This window comes from Myotis davidii, unplaced genomic scaffold (genome assembly GCF_000327345.1).
Source record: "Myotis davidii unplaced genomic scaffold, ASM32734v1 scaffold1515, whole genome shotgun sequence".
Taxonomy (NCBI): Eukaryota; Metazoa; Chordata; class Mammalia; order Chiroptera; family Vespertilionidae; genus Myotis; species Myotis davidii.
In genome coordinates, this window is record NW_006286971.1 from 521077 (window position 1) to 527937 (window position 6861).

The 6861-nt window shown below is 39.8% G+C and overlaps 1 pseudogene; it reads left to right on the forward strand.

Moving 5' to 3' along the window:
• The first annotated feature begins 2514 nt into the window (after window positions 1-2514).
• LOC102773794 lies at window positions 2515-6626 on the forward strand (annotated as a pseudogene).
• The last annotated feature ends 235 nt before the right edge of the window (window positions 6627-6861 follow it).

A 6861-nucleotide genomic window follows, 5' to 3' on the forward strand; every position in this document is an offset into this window, starting at 1 on the left:
GTGTTGTGTTATAATTTTATCTTGCAGGAGGAAGATGTTCAGCATTCCTGAAATACATAAATAAATGGACCTCTGAAATAACATTTGAAAAGTGAGCAAAATATTCTAGCCTGTTTTCTAAACTATTCATGGTGAAGAGGGGCAGGCATTTTAAATGAAAGTGGGAGTTATATTTCCCAAGGCAAAGAGAGGAGAGAGAGAGAGAGAGAGAGAGAGAGAGAGAGAGAGAGAGAGAGAGAGCAGAAAGAGAGAGAGAGATTGGCACTTTCTGAGAACTAAAAATGTATGGTAGTTTTAAAAGAGAGTGGGAAAATAGACATGAGCCTGACTTTAAACACACACACACACACACACACACACACACACACACACACACACACACACTTTCTTATACTTATACAATGGACCTGTGTTTTGGAAAACGTCCATGGCAGCAATGAGAAAGCTGCAAAACAGGAATATAAACATCGCAAACCAAAATTCAAGATGGTGATTGCAACAGTCCTGGTGAATTCGATCATGAGTATCTCAAAGAGGGAAGACTCTAACTTTGAAAACTACAATTAGCTTCGCTCAGAGACAAATGAAATCGTACAATAGAATCTCTTAGATAGAAGAATACACGCGATAGTTTTCTACACCACACTTGACATTTGGTTGCTGGGGGCTGGCTTGGCACATAAAATCTGCAGAAGCCAGTTCTCTGAATCTGCCTCTGCCAATGCAAAGACAGACTGTACAAACCTTTGCCAAACATTCCTTCAAACCAGCTTTGCCTGTTAAACATCTCCAGAGAGGAATGTCTTGTTTTGGTATATTCTTATTCACAGCTTTCCAAACAAAAGGTCAAATATTTTATTTTTTAAGTTGTCACACCACAGCTGCAAAGAATTTTAAGTAACTGGAAACTTGCACATAAAAAGTTGAGACTACAAAAGCTAATAAATATGTAAATTTTGTCTGAATGTGAATTTTGCTTATTTTTCAACATTCTCGGCCTGTTAGTTTAACTCATAGGGTAGTAGAATTCTCTGGGCTACTTTCTCTTGCTATATTAAGAGTGTTCCTGAGACAAATACTAATTCAGCACAAAGAAAATGATTGCAAAGAGTAAGTCCAGAAAAAAAAAAATTGGATGGAAGAGAAAAAAAAAGGTAAATTTCTAGTCATTTTGGAAAACATCTATAAAAAGTATAACGATGCTTTGGCATGTCTAAGCTATTACTGATTGGCTCTGACTTTAAAGTGACCAAAAGCTTTAAAATTAATAACTTCTGTCTCACAGTTATTAGAAATATTTTAAAATCGATCCTATTTTGGAATTAATCTGTTTATATACATGAGACCTGATCACTTTCTTTAAAGGTAGCTTTGAATAGATACATGAGTCCCTCACCCTTAAAAAAATGAAAAGAAACAGAAAAAATGTAGGTTTATATGAGACAGCAAAATAAAAGTAATAGTAATCATATTTACCCTAGCCATTATTATGGTCAGTTGTTAACTGAAACCAAGGAAAACCAAGCAATCCTGCCTGTATCACCAAGTATCTTATAGTTGCTTTTCATATTTCAGTGTCACTTCTCAATCCCTTTCAATACCATCTCTTTCACCAACATTGAAACTCACAGGTTTTCCTTAATTTCTTTTAATGTTTATTTTCTTTTCTCTTGTAACACTTTTTTAAGTAAATATATTCCCTGGTCAACTTGGCCAATTCAGTCCACAGAACCAGAGAATTTCACCAACTCTGGATAGAACTTTACAAATTAACCCAATGATGTAGTTGATGTCAGAATCCCATTCATACCAGTAACTCATTCTAGGCTTTTTCTTAACCTCCAGGGACAATAAACTCTAACTCTGTTCCCTCAAAACAATACATTTCATTGTAGAATACTGACTTACAAAGTTTTGATACATAGAAATCAAATTGCTCTTCCTATATATTATACTAGAGACCTGGTGCATGACATTCACGCGCTTGAAGGGGGTCCTTTAGACCCTGCCTGTGCCCTTTAGCTGTCAGGGAGCCCTCAGGGGATGTCCGACTGACGGTTTAGGATGTGGAGAGGGCCTAAGCTGCAGTTGGACATCCTTAGTGCTTCCACAGAGGTGGGAGAGGCTCCCGCCACTGCTGCCGTGCTCGCCAGCCGTCACCGGCTAGGGCTAAGCTGCGCTTCCCCTGTGACCCCCAGTGCACTGACCACCAGGGGGCAGCTTCTGTGTTGAGAATCTTCCACCTGGTGGTCATTGCGCATCATAGCGACCGGTCGGTCCACTGTTTGGTCGATTTGCATATTACCCTTTTATTATATAGGATACTCTATGCATCTGCTTGGGCTGCCATTAGGAAATATTATGAGCCATGCAGCTGCACCACTGCCTGGGCAGGGGTGTGGAATGGCACCCAGAGGGCCCTACATAGCGCCTGGTGTTCAGGAGCTTCCTGGAGGTTGGCTGGGTGGCCTACCTCTCCTTTGGGTCTCATGCCAGGAAGCTGGTCACAATCTTAAATGTTATCGATCAGAACAGGGCTTTGGTTGATGCACCTTGCACTCAAGTAAGGAGCCAGGCTATGCCTTTCAAATGCATGCAGCTCACTGACTTCATCCTTAAGTTCCCACACAGTGCCTGCCAGAAGTGTGTCTGATAAGCCTGGGAGAAGGCAGATATCAATACAAAATGGCAGCCACAAGATGGGCCAAGAAGATTGAAGCCAGAGAAAAGAAAGCCAAGAAGACAGATTTTGATTATTACAAAGTAGTGAAGGCAAAGAAAATGAGGAACCAAATAACCAAGCTTGAAGTTAGGAAGCTTCAAACGGCAGCTCTCCTGAAAGCTTCTCCCAAAATAGCACCTGCTGCTAAAGGTGTGGCTGCAGCTGCAACAGCTGCTGCAAAGGTTCCAGCAAAAAAGATGACTGCTGCAGGCAAGAGGGTTCCAGCCCAGAAGGTTCCAGCCCAGAAACCTGCAGGCCAGAAGGCAGTGCCTCCAAAAGCTCAAAAGGGTCCGAAAGCCCAGCCCAGAAAGCACCTGCTGCTCCCAAGGCATCTGGCAAGAAAGCATGAGAACATAAGGGGCTACTATGCACATATAATAAAGATTCTTTTTAACACACACACACACACACACAGAAACTATCACATACTGTGTGACTTAACAACAAATGTATTTCTCACATTTCTAGAGGCCAAAAGTCCAAGAACAATGTGCTGGCAATGTAGATTTCATTGTTAGGCTTCTTCTCTTGGTTTGTAGGTGGATATCACCTCACTGTGGACTCACCTCTATTCGTGTGCACAAGGAGAGAGTGAGAGGCAGATAGAGATAGAGATAGAGATAGAGATAGAGAGAGAGAGAGAGAGAGAGAGAGAGAGAGATAAATAGAGATAGAGATAGACAGAGACATACAGAGATAGACATAGAGAGAAAGACAAAGAGAGAAAGACAGAGAGACAAAGAGAAAAATATCTGGTGCTTCTTCTTATAAAGACACTAATCCCATGGAATGAATCTTTATAACCTCACTTAATCTTAATTACTTCTTTACTCCAAATATAGCCACACTGGGGATTAGGGTTTCAGCATATGAATGTTGGGAGGATATAAACATTCAGTTCATAACATACAGCAGTTGGACCCCTTGGAACTAAATGGAAAAGTGTGTTTCAGATACCCTATAGCTAAGATTATTTGAAACAGCTTATCAGATATTCTTTGGCTTTCACATACATTGACTGTAATTCTTCCGAAGACAGCTCATTGGTGCATTTCCTTCAGGATTAGTTATTGATTCACATGTTTCTTTTCCATTTGCAGAGCCGTGGAGTTTTGAACACGGCTTGCCTGACCCCCTCTCCCCATATCCAAGGATAAGTAAGTCTAACAGAAAACAGGTTAGTGAATTTTCCCCAGACAACTTTTCACACCAAAACTAAAATTTTTCATGGAAAGTAATCTGAAATAAGGCTCCCCTTGCACTGTATAAAAGATTAAGCTGCCATGTCTTTGGAATATTGATGAGAAAAGGATGAAAATGTTCACTCCAAGAAGCTGTTTTCTTCCATCCCAAAGTTGGTAGCTGGCAGTCTGGCATCTTAGTTTACATCGCAGACATTAAACCTGGGCTATAAATATACCTAATGGGGTTTTCAATAGTTTTGTTTATCTCCCCGAGGACAGAGAAACCTGCTGCTTAGAAATGTCAGATCTTAAACCTTGTTTCTGCGAGTTGTTTTTATTTATGCTCCACCTTGTGTTTCTCTGATGCACATACAAAAGTCAACCTCAAGGAGCCATTCATCATATTTGAAATCCTTAAGTAGTTAAGCTCTAGTCTGAAGAACCACCTGGAAACGTGTAGACAGGCAGTACATCCAGCACATTAAACCCAGACTATGACTACCTAACACTTTTTATATCACAATTTTGTTTTCCAGAAAACCGAGCACACCTGACATTATATAACATCATAAATATAGTGCAGTGTTATATTATGTAACGTTATAAAATGTAGTTATTCATGTTACTGCGAAGTGATGTTGATGGTGCTTCCCATTATATTATTTTTAGTAACTGCAGAAAGTCTATGACATAGTTAACAACGTTTTATATGCAGAGATTCTAAGTTATCATTGAACCTCAAACAATACCATGTGTTTTACTCAGATATTATCAAAGCCAGGGTCCTCCCCCTTTTGTATTCTTAGATTGTAATGGTCATTAATATCACTGAGTTAACCTCTTTGTGAGAGTTGCTTAGTTTAGACATAGAGTCAGAGAATATTAGAGATGTAAGTACTTCAGAGTTATCTTCAAATATCTAACTTTGCACAAATATCTTGGAAAATGAGGTCGTGAGCTATTGAGTAGCAAAGACCAGGAATGAACCCAGGATTTCTGTTCGTGAACATAGTAGCCTGCCCCCCCAATCTCTAATCCCCATTACACTAGTTTATTTTCTTTTCTTTTTTCCTTAATCACTTATTGATTTCTAACATACAATAAAAGTGTTTATTTATTGCTTATTATTATGGTCTCTTTCCATGTATACAGTGTAGCTTCAATAAGGTAGGGCTTTTTATAGGTCCTATGTACCGATATATTTCAACTGCCCAGTAAATGATCAATAGGTATTACTTTAATGAATGAGTGAGTGAATAGTGCCTAAAATATCCAAACTTGTAGGTACCATTCATTTTTTTTAATCCACATATATTGATTTGGTGTTTACTTAGTCCAAATACTGTCCTACATACTGGGTTTAAAATAATAAAAAAAAAACAACATGGCCTGTTCAATTATGGTACCGTATTTGCCGGCGTATAAGACGATTCGTTGGCCCTGAAAAATATGCCTCTCAGTGGGGGGTCGTCTTAGACGCCAGGTACACTTCAGGTGGACTGCCCATAGTGCTTGCCTCGTGCCATAGTGGCCTCCCGATGCCCGCCCACTTCATTCCACATACCGCTCAGGCATCAGCAGCGTTGCTGGGTGTATGCTCGGCTGTTATGCGATTTTACCACACTCGCAAAATCGCACCCAGCCAACCATACACCCAGTATGGTATCGCGATTCGCGATTTTGCGCTATCATGGTGCCTGTTAGAATGTTGAAGAGCTCGCACTTGCGCACTAGTGAGGTCCCAGGGAGATGCTGATGCAAGGGGGGACCAGACTGCTATAGGGACAGGGCGGGCAAACAGGGAGCAGGGACCAATCAAATCAGGCTTTGTATACAGCCAACAGCCAACCCCAATACTGCCCCATTGTACTGTACAGCATAGAAAATGTCGACCAGTCAAACCCCTATCATCCCTATCCTGGAACCAAGATGTCGGTGATGAACTTTTAATATCAGATGATGAAGAGGAGTTTGAAGGCTTTGAAGGTGAAACTGTCACGCCAGCAAACTTGCTAGGGACTTGCCTGGCACTTGCTCTCTCCCTCTATTTGTTATCTTACTTCTATCATTGACAGTCCCTCTAGGTTGTGGGCTGCTTGCCTATGTTCCTGAGAAGCATCTACGGTACCAGTCTATAGAGTGTGTTTTCTTTAGTGAATTACCGGTATGTTTACCGGTAATACACTTGCACTGTTTTAGGTATATGTTTGATTACATACAGCCTTGTGACAGTTTTCCTGCATGTCATAAGCATTTGAATATAAATTAAAATGTTAAAATCAAATCTATAGTGTTTTACCTTTTATTTGGTGTGTGGAAGGTGTGCGGAAGAGGAGGTAGTCTTATACGGCGAGTATATAACAAACTCTGTATTTTGAGTGGAAATGTTAGGGGGTCGTCTTATACGCCGGCAAATACGGTACTTATAATATATTGAGAAGCCTGAATATTACCCAATAAACATAACAATTAATAAGCAATTCTAATTAATTATTAGTTAAATGAAGACATAGCAAAACAATGGGGACAAACTTCAGAGTGTGACTAGGGAGGGTTGAGAAAGAATGATGAGGACATAGCAATGCAAAAGAAAGATGCATGTCAGGTGACATGAGGGTTAAGTTATCATGTTTGATTGTGTACTTTTGCATTCAGTTCTCAACACGTACAAAGTATTATATTCACAATATGTGAAGTGTGCTATTAAGCAAGTGATGTAACAAATAGAATTGAAATGGTACCGGTGGAGATTAGATGACTGTGAAGGGTGGTTCTCTCTTTTCTATTTCCTATCATCTCATGGAAACCTTCCTCTTATACATGTCTTACCTAGAAATTGACTAATAGATTTAGATATCAGTCTAACTCCCATCAGTTACTTAATATTTTAAGTATCATCATGATATGATTTCCAATTTTAATTCCCTGTTGTCTCATTTACTTCATTCTCATTTA